This window comes from Eublepharis macularius, chromosome 4 (genome assembly GCF_028583425.1).
Source record: "Eublepharis macularius isolate TG4126 chromosome 4, MPM_Emac_v1.0, whole genome shotgun sequence".
Taxonomy (NCBI): domain Eukaryota; kingdom Metazoa; phylum Chordata; class Lepidosauria; order Squamata; family Eublepharidae; genus Eublepharis; species Eublepharis macularius.
Window position 1 is genome coordinate 151,895,546 of NC_072793.1, and position 14,420 is coordinate 151,909,965.

Sequence of the window (14,420 nt, forward strand, 5' to 3'; positions counted from 1 at the left end):
GGAGAGCAACTCTCAGAATTTTGTGAAGCCAACAACTTATTCATTGCAAACACATGCTTCAGGCAACCAAATAGATTATTGCATACATGGACATCACCGAATGACCAATAAAAAATCAAGTAGATTACATAATTGGAAGCAGAAGATAGAGAAGCTCTATTCTCTGCTAAAACAAGAGCAGGAACTGATTGTGGCACAAACCATGGATCGTCAATATCAAAAATCAGAATTACACTGAAGAGAAATACTAAAACAATCATAGTGCTGAAATATAATCTAAATAACATTCCTGAAGAATTTAAAGACCATGTAAAGAACAGAGTTGCGTTACTGAGTTTAATTGACTGTGAACCGGAAGAACTTTGGGCTGAAACCATAGACATCATCAAGGAAGAATGCACAAAGACTATGGCTGTAGCCAAAAGAAACGCCTTGATGAATGACTGATGAAAATTGCTAAAGACTGATAAGAAGCAAACATTAAAAGCAATAGAGTCAGAATTCTAACTGCAGCTTTTCAGTGACTTGCTCATAGAGACAAAGAGAACTATTATAATAGCCAGTGCAGAAAAACAGAACAACAAAAAAGGAAAAACAAGAGATCCTGTTCCACAAAATCCAGGAAATCAAAGGGAAATTCAAATCATGGCTTGGGATGCTGAAAGATCAACATGGGAATGCAGTGTCAAAATAAATAATGGATGGAAACAATGTATTGAAGTAATATACAGAAGAGATTAAAGATAACAGTGTCCTTCAAAAAAGAAACTTTTGACAAAGAACCTGCACTTCAAAAAGGTGAAGTGAAAGCTGCATTCAAAGCAATTGGGCGAAATAAATCATCTGCAGTAGATAAGATCTCAATAGGGCTATTTCAAGCTTCAGAAGATGAGTCAATAGACATTTTTTAAAAAATATGACAACAAATATGGAAAACAAAACAATGGCCCACAGACTGGAAATGCTCGATCTACATTCCAGTTCCCAAAGAGGAGATGTCTAAAACTGCAACAACTAGTGTACTATCTCATTGATTTCCCATGCAAGCAAAGTGGTGCTCAAAATTCTACAAAAAAGGCTCTTAACATATATGGAACAAAAAGTATCACATGTGTAAGCTGGATTCAGGAAAGGAAGAGGCACTAGAGATTATATTGAAAAGTTAGGGTGCTTACTAGAGTGTACCAAAGAATTTCAGAAGAGAATCAGTTTGTGATTTTATATTTTATATATGCCAATAAAGGCTTGACTGACTGATTACAGCAAAGCCTTCGACTGTATGGATAACAAAAAGATACGGATGTTTTAAAAAGATATGGGTATGCCACAACACCTGATTGTTTTGATGTGCAACTATGACAGACCCCCTTCACTACCCCATTGTGAGCCAGATTTTCCCGCCAAATTTCAGTTTACCTGCTTTGGCTGAGCAGCCCCAAGTGGCATATTAATCATTGTGGTTTGAAAGTATGCTTGTCCCACACTGACAATCAGATATAATTTTGGCTTTTGGGCCCAGCCCATTAATTTGATAGGGAGAAGCAGGAGCCCTCTTCCTTTTTGTTAGAAACGGCACTGGAGACAGTGTAACATTAAAAAGGAAATAACTTTATTGGACAGGCAGGGATTGAATAAGTGTAATCAGGGAATGAAAATGCTGATGTAAAATTTTGCTGGTAGTACAGAATACCCTTTTAGTAACAGGCAAAATAGTTTCCTTTAAACTTAGCTTCTTATATTCTTAGCAGTGAGAGGTGTTTGACTTAATACTTTAGTTACAGCAACAATGTTTCTTCACAGTTTCCTATGACAGCTGAGGTTTCCTGAAGTTAGTTTAAAACTCTTTCCCCTTCACAACAGACCCAGGGTCCTCCTCAGAGCCAAACCTCCTTTAGAAACCGGGCAGAAATTATTCCTCTCCTAAAAAGATATAACCCTTCTTCTTTTGGCTTGAAAGGGAGTCTAACCTACTACTCAATCACTCTTGCCAAAACACACTCCCAGTTCTATGATGTCTGTGTAAAGTGGACTTCAGCTTCTACTGACACTTATACTAAGAATTCTTAAATTGAATTCTTCTTCAGGACAGTGATGTTACAGTAAAGGCAAGACTTTTCTCTTCCCTCGCTCCAGAGGGGAACCTGTCTGTTCTTTCCTGTCAGACTCACTCACCAACTCTCTCTGAACAATCCTGACAGAAACCAACTGTCAGCCCTTCAGCTGCGTCCTAACTGACCAATCAGAGAGGAGGGAGCAGCCTGTCGAGTGACCGGCTCTCTCTACTAATCAAGAGTTAACCAACTTTCTGAATTTGCTGCATCTAAAAAACCTGCTTTTAAAGATCAGTCTGTCACAGCAACCTGTACTCTGAACAAGAGGCTACTCTTAGGATGGAATATGGAGAAATTGGATGGTTTCTATTTGGCAAAGGTGTCAGACAATGATTTATATTATCTCCTTGTCTGTTCAATCTATCATAAGGAAAGCTGGGTTAGTTTTAGAAGAAAGTGGAGTGAAAACGGGTGGAAGGAATATTAACAATTTGAGATATAACAACAACAACAACAACAACAGTGAAGACTTGAAATGACTACTGATCAAGGTTAAGGGAGAAAGTGCCAAAGCAGGATTGCAGCTGAACATTAAGAAGTGGAAAGTAATGACTACTAGGGAATTACAAAATTGTAAGGTTCATAATGAAGAAAATGAAATTGTTCAAGATTTTCTATTCCTTGACTGAGTCATCAATCAAAGAGAGACTGCAACCAAGAAATCAGAAGGAGGTTGTGACCTGGAAATGCAGCCATGAAGGAACTAGAAAAGATTAGTAAGAATAAGGATGCGTCACTGTGGGGACTAAGATCAGGATAATACATACTACAGTATTCCCCATTATTATGTTTGTATATGGGAGATGGGCCACGAAGAAAACTGACAGAAAGAAAATTGATTTATTTGAAATATGGCGTTGGAGACGTTGAACAGATATCATGAATGGCCAAAAAGACAAGTGGGTTCCAGATCAAATCAAGCCTGAGTTCTCCCTAGAAGCTAAAATGACTAAACTGAGGCTATCATACTATGATGGACCTCCTTTCACTCCCCCACACTGAGGCAGATTTTCCTGCCAAAATCCAAGTTCGCTTGCTATGGCTGATCAGCCCCAAGTAGCATGTCTCTGTTTATGGTTGTAAAGTTCTTTTTATCCCACCTTGATAAGCAGTTATATTTTTGGCTTTTGAGCCCAGCCCAGAAACTTGATAGGGAGAAAGCAGGAGCCCTCTTCTTTGTATGAAAAGGCACTAGAGGCTGCATAACTCTCAAAAGAAACAGCAAATTTATTGAACAGGTAGGGATGGAACATGGGCAGTCAGGGGATGAAATTGCTGAAGTAAAATTTGTTGGTAGAATAGAATACTTTAAAAGTAATAGGCAAAATAGTTTTCTGGCAGCTTAATTTCAATGCTTACAGTCCTTAAGAGGTAGAGTTGTTTGTTTAATACTTTGGTTAAATCAATCATGTTTCTTCACACATTGCCCTTTTCAACTCAGCTGTCCTGACATTCGTTCAACACTGTTTTCCCTTTACAACAGACCCGGGGTCCTCCTTAAAGCCAAACCCCCTTCTAGACACTGGGCAGGCAGTATCCTTCTTCACCTAAGAAGAGATAACCTTATTTACTTGGCTTGAATAGGAGTCTCCACTTACTACTCACTCACTCTGCCAAAAACACACATCCTGTTCGATCATGGCTGTGTAAACAGGTTTCAACTTGTGCTGGCTTTTATACTTCGAATCCTTAACTAAAAATCTTCCTTAAGACAAGGTTGTTACAGTTAGGGCAAATGTTTTCCTTTCCTCATTTCAGAGGGAAACCTGTCTGACCTTCCTTGTCAGACTCTCTCACACATTCAACTGAACTAAAAAAAAGTCAACACCAACTGTCATACTGAGGGCTAGTTCTGACTGGCTGATCAGAGAGAGGAGGGAGCAGTCTGTCAATCAGTCTCTTATTCCAGGCAGTTGTTCTTCTTTCCTTCCATCTCTCTGCACTAAGGAAAACCTTCTTTAAAGTGAATTCCATCACGCCTACACATAATGAAAGGAAAGGACTCACTGGAAAAGATAATACTTGGAAAAGTTGAAGGCGGTACAAAAAAGAGGAAGGCACAAATTGAGATGGAAGCTACAGCCTTCAATTTGCAAGACTTTAGCAAGGCTGTCAATTATAGGATGTTTTGGAGGGCATTCATTCATAGGGTCTCCATAAGTCAGAAGTGACTGGACAGCACATAGCATGCACCATGTCAAAGGCAATGGACAAGTCAGGCAAAATCAGCTGAGATACATTTAACCTTATCTTGCTCTAAGAAGATATGATCTACTTGAGCTACTAATGCAGTTTCTGTTCCATAGCTAGGCTTAAAGCTGGGTGAAAATGGACAAGGTGCATCCAAAGGTACTTGTGGAAGGAGTCTTTTGCTTATAAAAGGAGTCTTCCATTCATGGAAAGACTCCTTTCTCTGTGAGTAAATAACGCATCTTTGGATTCAACCCACCAACATGTATACTGTCAAGATAGCTTTAAAGGACATGTCATTTTCTTTAAAATTCTACTGAAGATTTTGAATTGGTTTATCTATTAATTGTTTTAAAATTTGATTTGTACTTGCTATTGTAGCTAGACTTTGGTAATTACTCAATTTTGTCCTATTTGTATTTTTGGATGTTTTTAGAATAGCGTAGCATAATGTATTCTTGTATAATTATTAGAGTGTCAGAGTAGGATCTAGTAGATCCAGGTTCAAATCCCCACTTTGCCATGGAAGTTCATTGGGTGACCTTGGGCCAGTCACATACCCTCAGCCTAACCTTCCTCACAGAGTTGTGAAGATAAAATGGAGGAGAGAAGAAGGCTATAAGCCTCTTTGAGTCCCCATTGGGGAGAAAGACAAGGTATAAATGAAACAAACAAATCAATAATACATCAAATTTATATTTTTAAATGAAATGTCCTAACCTGTAATCGTTGCTGTTCTCGGAGTGATGTCGCTTAGATTCATGCAGGTAGGCAATTGGTTTACTTATATATGAAAAGGATTACTGACTGAAATTATGATGGAGATTGTGCCATCGATCTAATAATCTAATTGCTATTCTTACAACAAGAGATAATGACACCTCTGTTCTTGAGTAGAACTATTATCTGCTGATCAAACTTGACATAACAATGCAGTGTTGCATATTAGTAAAACACAAAGAAATTCCATGTATGCAAAAACAATACAAAAGTATGAATTATATTTGAATGAATTCTATACGCTAATAATGGTCATAATCCTCAACCATACAGAGCAATAATAATATGTTCTCCATACAGAACAATAACAATGTATTCCTTTTCCCGTATTGGTCATTTGGTCATTTCTATGTGTACAATTGTTCAGTTGCCTAAGGCACGTGTTAGCAATGAGAGCCAGTTTGGTGTAGTGATTAAGAGCGGCAGGACTCTAATCTAGAGAACTGGGTTTGATTCCCCACTCCTCCACTTGAAGCCAGCTGGGTGACCTTCTGTCAGTCACAGCTCTTTCAGAGCTCTCTCAGCCCCACACATGTCACAAGATGATTGTTGTGAGGATAATAATAACGCACTTTGTAAACCACTCTGAGTGAGTGCTAAGTTGTCCTGAACGGAGGTATATAAATCAAATATTATTATGTTATTGCTCCACAAGAGCAAAGGAGTCATGAGAAGCAGAAATGGTTTTTGTCCGTATTTTCCCTGTTTCCGCCCCCCCTGCATACATTCCATGATTTGTTTTGAAGCCACTGCCCAATTGCTGCTGGCACATGTTACGTCTGTGCAGAATCAAAAACTCCTCTTCTGCTTCTCATGCCCTCTCTTCCTTTCCCCCAGGAGCTGATTGGTCTATTCAATGGCAACCACTCCCACCCTCTTCAGCTCTCTGAACTCCTTTTCTGCCCTTTTTATCAGTAAAGTGAGGTAATGGTCATAAGGATGCTTCTCCGTTTGCTTCCTTTCTCCTGGATATACAAATACTCTCTTATTTTTTTTCAAAGCTAGGAAAGAGTTGTAACATTACTGCTTATTCCCTTCTGGCTTTAAAGCCAGGAAAGGGTTAAATGGCTGCTTTCCTCTCCCGCCCAGTGTCTTCTTCTAATGCCAAAGAGTAAAAAACCCCAGCCGTTTGCAAAACAAAGCAGCAGGGCATGAAACAGCAGCATTTTAACCCTTTCTTGGCTTAGCTTTAAAAAAAAAATGAGAGTGGAACAAGCAGGTAAGTACATGTTTTCCCACAGAATTCTGCCACCAATTGCCTCTCCAGTGGGCACAGGACAGCACAATCAGCAAACACAGGGAGGGATGGTTTCCAACATTGCAACGTTACCATGCATGTGGGGAAAAAAATTAAAAAATGAGATCAGCTCCAGCCCCCACAAAATGCAGCTCCAAACAGACACATCTCAACTCCTCAGCAGACGCCAAAGTGCCTCAAGGTCACGCAGTGCAGAATGATGGGACCCCAAGCTGTTTCAGCACCGATCAGCGTGAATGCTCAGCATCACTGGTTTAAAGTGTGCCATGTGTAATGGGCCACTCTTTGATTCTGCTTTGTCTCCTTCTTTTGTGTTCCAGTCACCTGTGATTATCGGCATAACTTGTTGATGTGTATAATCAACCTCTCCTTGGGCAGTTACGTAAAAGTTCTGATTTCTTCCTCCTTAGCATCTGTAATTGGGGCATAAGTTTGAATGATGGCTATATTAATAGGCCTTCCTTGAAGTCTGATGGATATTAATTAGTCAGACTTCGCATTATAGCTCTTGACTGCTTGTGCGACGTCTCGCCTCACTATTAGAGCAACACCATTTGCAACCTCAGCTGGGAATAAAGAGATGGACACCAAGCTTGGATCTAAAGTCCACTTTATTAATTAACAACAACTGATATAAACAACTAATAACTGCGGCAAGGGCCAACTAGCGGTACAGGTCAAGCCGCGTGGTCACCCCTGGACCTCTGCCTTGACCTGTCTGGGCGAGTCCCGAAGCCCCAGGTGCGAGCCATCCTATAGATGTCTAAGATCTGGCTGGCCAGCAAAATGGATCCCCCCAGCTCAAGCTCCTAAGCCTCAGCCATACAGCCGTGAGGGACACGTTCTATTATCAATGTAAGGGGGTCGCCATGGGGTGCCCGGCAGCACCCAGTATTGCTAACCTCTACATGGCAGACTTAGAAATGAGATATTATAGGAACCCCAGCATGAATCCATACTTTTAGGAAATTATTTACTTTAAAAGGTACATTGATGACATGGTTCTGATCCTGAAGGGGAATGAATATTGTGAGGAGCTGGGGAATTGGATGAACTCAGTAGATAACAATATCAAGTTCACATGGCAGGTGCACCCACAGTGTATTAACTTTTTGGATGTGGTCATCTACAAGAAATCCCATAATAGCTTGCTGGTTAGACCCTTTAGAAAAACAACTGACAGGTGGTCTTACTTACACTATACTTCATTCCACAACATCAGCTTAAAACAGAACATCCTTTATGGACAATTCCTAAGGATTAAGCGCAATTTGACTAACGTTGGGGATTTTAATAGGGAAGTGAGGAAAATGAGACAGGCGTTCATCAACAGGGGCTACCACCTAAGGTGGTAGAACATGCAAGACAACACACCTTGGGGGTACCTAGGGATGCTCTCTTGGTCTCCCCTAACAGGGAGACCTCGGCAAGCATTATTTGGTCTATAGAATATTCAATGTTAGCGCCACGTATTGTCAATATAATTAAATGTAACTGGCACATGGTTAACAGCATAATGGGATGTGAGAATCCACCGGTAGTGGCCTTTAGAAGAACTAAAAATATCAAGGATATAGTGATACACTCTGACTTTAGAGACAGACGCCCACCGAGGACCACACCAATGGGCCATTTCCACTGTGGTCACTGTAACGTGTGCTCCCTGTCAGTGAATATAAACAGTTTTGTGCACCCTGTAATGAAAAAGAACTTGTAAACAAGGGACTTCTCTACGTGCATAACTCCCTTTGTAATTTACATCATCAGGTGTCCTTGTGATTTGTTGTATGTGGGCAGTACAACACGTCCAGTTAAACTCTGGATTCAGGAACATTTATCTAAAATTAGAAACAGGGTAACAGAGGCACCACTCACACAGCATTTCATAGAGTGCCACCCAAATGAGCGAGAGAAAAGATTCTCTGTGCGGAAGGTATTGAACAACAAATGTGAGTTGAATGCCCATAAAGCACTTTTGCAATTGGAGACAGAATGGATCTTTAAATTAAATACTGTTGCCCCGAAAGGTCTAAATCAGGAAATGGACTTTTCTCCCTTTTTATGAGAGTGTAGGTCCCTTTAATGCAGAGGTATGGGAAGCATGGCTGCTTAATTGCTCGGTATCCCATATAAATCCGGGGTGGAAGGGCTCCTTGATATGGCGAAATAAGCTAGAGTTGAGGAACAGAATACGATTCTCTAAGTAGCTTTGTGGTTATATGTGCAATATGTCTGTGATGTAATTACCATCTTGTATTTAATAACTCTTGTTTAAAATGAGCTCAAAAAGTTTGAGAGGTTTAAATTGCAATATTTATTGTAGTAATGCTGTTGTAATAATCAGGTTTACAGGTACTTGTATGTATTTAACCACGAGTCACTGTATGCACTCGTGCACTTTATTTATGTTGAAGAATTTATTATATGATACATATATTTCCCAGGCATATTATAAAGGCTGGTGAAGAAGCAGGTTACAGTGAAACGGGGAACTATCGAAGCTGGCATACCCATTGCCAATCTCCCGCCGGGAGCTCCCTTCAGGGGCAGCATGGTGGGTTGAAACAGCTTTGCCACATATGAATGATTTGGGGCTAAAAAGACTCTGTGCCTGTGAGAAGCAATGGAGAAAGAAACATATCTTTAAGCATTCCAGTTTACTGTTTGATGGTTTGGATTCTCTATTTGTACAGCGCTGCATATGGAAGTTCGTGTGGCTATGGAGATTTTGCACCTGTGAAACTGATAGAAAATAATGTGACTATAAGTGTTGCAATTTATTGTGTGATGGACTGGATTCTTTAATTGTATAATGGTTGTCATAAGAATTTCATATGGTCTTCTTGGACTGATTGGTCCCCCCTTTTGGTATTGCACTTTGAAGACCATTCCCTTGTTATATTGTTATCCCTTTAAACTATCAGCTGGCAGGCCGCAGGGGGGGATTCCCCCACTTGGCAGCTGATAGTTTAAAGGGTCCTGCCCCTTGCAAGCTGCAGGAAATGCCGGAAAGGGGCATTTAAACCCCATGAATCACAAACTGGTTCGTAACTGGGCCAGTTCCATGCCAGTTTGTGGTTTGTGGAAACCCCATGAACCACAAACCCCATGGTTTGGTTTTTTTCTGGTTCATGCCCAGAACTGCAACTGAGCTCCAGAGCCAGACTACAGAAATCAGTTCGTCTGGAGGAACTGGTTTCTGTAGGGGGTGAAATCTATGGCATTATACCCTTATGGTATTACTCTCCTCCACAAATCCTGCCCTCCCCATGCTCCACTCTCATATTTCCACTTATTTCCCAACGCAGAGCTGGCAGCACTAGCAAGAGGACAAATAAATTCTGTAGAGTGGGGGATCAGGTCGGAAAGGGCACGTGGTGAAGTGTATTGACCTGAGGAGCAGCCTTTCCTTCAGATTGGGGTGAAAAATAAAAGGAGCTGGGGAAGATCCCCCAAAGCTGGAAAAAATGGATGTATGAGCTGACACCAGGGACAAAAAGGATTAAATAGATCACATGCCTGTACTGCCACCTACTGGACTCTCTGGTCCCAGAGTGGAGACAAAAAATGGGGAGACAGACATTCTGATTGGCCAGATTAATTTGTCATCTGCAATTATTGCCTGAGTGATTTCTGTACTTGTTTCTGTGCCCAAAAATAAAAAGAAAATGTAGCACATTTATTCCAAGTGAAAAAACTAAGTTGTTTAAAAGGATAGCAGTTTGGGGAAAGTAAATATCTAATTGTTAGAATCAAATGTCTCAAGAGTGGTATCCACAGGCAAAATGGGGGCGGGGGAGCACTGACAAATAACCACTGGTTAATTCTGCACTGAATGTCTGAAAACTTCATTCTGGTGAAATGACCAGGTTTCAGCCTTATGTGTTCCACCTATGATGGTCAGGAATGGAACTAAGTGCAAATTTTTGTAGAAGCTCTTTATAAAGTTGAAATGTGGTCTTGGTTCCCCCACTGGCTTAGTTTTCAGCTAAAAGTTGAGGTTCTTCCCGTTTCCTGCTTGTTCTTCTCATTTCATGTTGGTATCTAGTTTAATGGAAAGATGAGGGAACGCCTATTCATAGATCATACTATTAAACCTTCCAGTGATCACAACCTTTCTGGGATGTTATATCTGTCTCCCCACTATGGAGCTTTCCTGCTAGCAGACACTCAAGATTACAATAAATACAATGATAAACTATTTTATCTTAGCAACAACAGATAAGAGGGATTTAAGGAGGGATTGCCCTTAGACTGGCCTCACAAAAATAGAGACAAAGCAGATGGTGGTGGAGATTAGACAAGCAGAACCACAACAATGTAATGTAGGGGCATGTTTTCTACAAAAAATCCCCAAGTCTCCATTTTGGAAAAATATTTTTAAAAGATCATGGAACAAAACACATAGTTCTTTCTTAAGAGTCAAATTAAAAGGAATCGCAGAAATCCATGAATAGGAGTTTCTGTAGTCTTTTAAAAGGTTAAATCCAATGGCCTGATTTAGACTGGAACCATTCCACGGGGAAGGGAGTTTCATTTGTCCAACATGCCATTTTCCCAATCACAGCTGGTACTTTTCCCATGGTTGTAATGCAATCCAATTGAGTTTCTTGATCTTTAAGGACTTTAAGTCCTTAGAAAAAGACTCCATCCTGTTTTTTTTTTATTTGCTGCTTGATCGGGCGGGGGGGGGGGGAATGTTGATTTTAATATATTTTTATTCAGCAAAACTCAGTTTCTCATTAGATTGTTCAATGAGCAGCATCATAAGATCTAAAGAACACGTTCAATATTGCTACTGCTTGTACTTATTTATTTGACTTCATATATTGTCTTGTTTTGTCATTGAGACTCTAAAGGTTTTGTCATTGAGAATCTAAAGGATTTTGAAGGCTTGGTCCTGGATAAATGAACCAAAGCTATTTCTGAGTTTCAGTCCACATGGAATACGTTCAACTCTTCAATACCTGGCAAGAGTGAAGGTGTGTAAACTCTAGCCTAAGCCATTGGTTTTTAAGAGACACTAAATCCTGCCAGTCACTATGTTGGGCCTTAGAGGTGTCCTGACTGAATAAAGGTCTACCCTGATAGAATTCTAATGTTGTCATCTGCAGTAGAACAGCAGAATTTTAGTCCAGTAGCACCTTAGTGACCATCAAAATATTTAGTCTATAAGCTTTCAAGAGTCAAAGCTCCCTTCGTGTATCTGAAGAAGGGAGCTTTGACTGTCGAAAACATATACACTAAAAAGTTTTTTGGTCATTAAGGTGCCTCTAGACTTAAACCCTGCTAATGTTATCGTTATCATTGAATGTGAACATCTATTTCAAAACCGCCATAGTGGCTCCAAAGAAACCACAACCAACAGAAAAGGAGAGGGAGTCCTTATTACAGACAGCACAAGAGCAAGAAAAAAGGTCCAGAGAAAAAAATGGAAACATATTGCAAGTGGAGGATAAATACACAATCCGTAGGTAAATGCTTCATATAGCAAGGTATCAAAACTTATACAAAATCTACTTGACAAATACCGTATTTCTGAAAATTTAAGGTTCCGAATTCTGTGCTTGTTTCTAATCTTTCTCAGAGTTCTTCAAAGCACATTGATGCAGGACATAAATTGTGTGTTCTTATGTATGGGTGGCAGCTGCCAGATGTCAGGGGAGCGGCCAATCAGTGTACTGGCAGGCTGCCTCCATCTGCCTGTCAAGAGACCATCATCAGCATACCATCCTACCATGGGTGGCTTGTGGCAAGATGTTTATGGAGGGGCGGATATAATAGCGTCATCTTTGGGGGCTTAGAATTGAGCTACCAAAATACTTTGAATTTTAAAATGTTCTTGGGAAATGTACTTTAGGTGCTTAAAATCAGAAGGTCAAATAATCATACTTGGTTAGTTTGCTCAGTTAGTTTTATTCATAAATTAATATATCACCACCAATGCAGGCTTATCTGTACTATAATTCTACAGAAACATTAGAGAATTATAATGATGTCTCTTGTTGAGGAACCAAGTAGATGTGTTTTGCCAAGGGGCAAAGAGTTCTTTTGGATTTGAAGACAATAAACATACAAGTGTGGAAGGAAAGCAAAATTTATTAAATTCCTCCAGTAATTTACAGAAAAGAAGTGAATAAATGCACAGAGAACAGATTCATAAAAGATTATGCTTACTCCCCTATACTGCTGTCAGGAACCCATGACAGATGACAACGGGCCCTGGTTCTGGTCTGGTTCGCACGATGCTGTCTGTACTTCAGCCTGAGCTGAGGTTTTGGAGGCACAGGGGTTTCTAAGACTTATATAGATACTAAGTTGCACCTGGTACTTGTTTTATCTTGTCTTCAGAAAGACATAATGTATTCAAAGCCAACTGATAAGCAGTATGTCTGGCAAACGTCTACTGTCCAAGATGAAGAGCGTTACTTACACACTTGTACCAGTTGCCTAGTTCACATACCTCACCCCTAAATGTGATAATGTAGATAAACAGACATTATGGTGAAAAAACAAGACATTTTAGAGAAAAACGCTTTACATTGCCAAACAGGAATGTTCAGGCCTGGTCTGCAACTAGACACAAGATTGGAGGGACTGTGGCACACCACTCACTCCTCAAAATCACAATAATCTGCTTCAAGTTGCCAATACATAATTCCCTTACATCTCAGGTGTTTTATCATGCTTTATTATCTGATGATACAATACATAGTCATTATAATGGCTTGCATGTATCCAATGAACCACAAACATCACAACTGGTGGAGGACTTACTGGGTTGCAGGAGGAGCTCGCCAGCAATGTCATCATGTTGCTGGTGATGATCTGACATCACTCCCATGAGCCTGGAAGTGACATCAGCCCATCATCAGGGGACACTGTGGATACTCTGGTATTTGGGCAAAACACTATGGTAGAGTTTTGCCCGAATATTAGAGCATCCTCAGTTTCCTTTTCCTGCTGATGTTCCTTTTCTGTTTCCCACCATTTTTCCTCTGCTAGCCAGCTGAGTGGTGGTAGAAAGCACCTACTGGTGGCAAGGAATCCCCCGTTCCACCCAGGGCATTGGTAAGCAAGCCTGATATGAGGTCCAAATAAAAAAGCTTTCTAAAATGTGGACAGATTTGTCTTCTGATACTTTGGTAAAGCTGTATCCAGACTGAAGTTTACAGTGCTTAAAGTGGAAGAGGCCTAGGAGTAGGTGCTTCAATGTGACTTAATTGCATAAAACGGATATTGCAACTTTCAAATCTGATAGGAATATAATGTTAGCTTAGATCAAGATGGGTAGCCGAGTTAGTCTGTCTGTAGCAGTAGAAAAGAGCAAGAATCCAGTAGCACCTATAAGATGAAGAAAATTTGTGGTAGGGTTTGAGCTTTCATGAGTCACAGCTCACTTCCTCAGGTGATGATGCTTCATAATGTTGGCTTGTAGTTGAAAACACTTTGGAAGGATATTCAGTGACCCTTGTGCCACTTTGAAATGATATTCAGATTCTATATCCACTAGACCAGTGCTTTTCAGACTTTCCACATCAATGTATTTGCCACGCTGTGTCTATGTGTTGCAGAGGATTTGGGGATATGGAGAGAGGGCTTAAGCCTTCCCGCATGCACCATTTTCCCAGCATGAGATGTTCCCAGGAGCCACTATTTGCCACATGGGGGAAACTTACCTGCAGTACACTTGCAGCCCATCAGTACTTGCTGTTTCCCCAAGGGGCCAAATAGCAGATCCCTGGGGCCATTTCAGACAGGAAAAATGGTGTTGGGAGAAACTTAAAACCCCTTCCTCTACATGCCACACTTCTGATCCAAACAAGCCTACACTTGCCTGGGCTTTGAACTCGCAGGCCTCATTTGTCAATTAGATCCTAGGTCAAGATAGGACAGGGGAAAGTATAACAAGTAGTTAGACCAAGGCACTCCACCCTGGATTGAGAAATTCCTGGAGATTTGGGGGTAAAGCCTGGGGAGGCAGGGATTGGAGAGAGACCTCAGTGGGGTATAATGCCATGTAGTCTGCCCTCCAAAACAGCCGTTTTCTCCAGGAGAACTGATCACTGTAGTCTGCTGAC

At 40.6% G+C, this 14,420-nt stretch overlaps 1 protein-coding gene across 1 annotated transcript in view; it reads right to left on the reverse strand.

Moving 5' to 3' along the window:
- Positions 1-5,069, reverse strand: part of LOC129328841 (monoacylglycerol lipase ABHD6-like) — a 31,771-nt gene extending 26,702 nt beyond the window's left edge. The window contains exon 1 of the mRNA XM_054978146.1: positions 5,022-5,069. The gene's annotated coding sequence lies outside the window, so the exon portion shown is untranslated. The remainder of the gene's footprint in view (positions 1-5,021) is intronic.
- Positions 5,070-14,420: the final 9,351 nt, after the last annotated feature.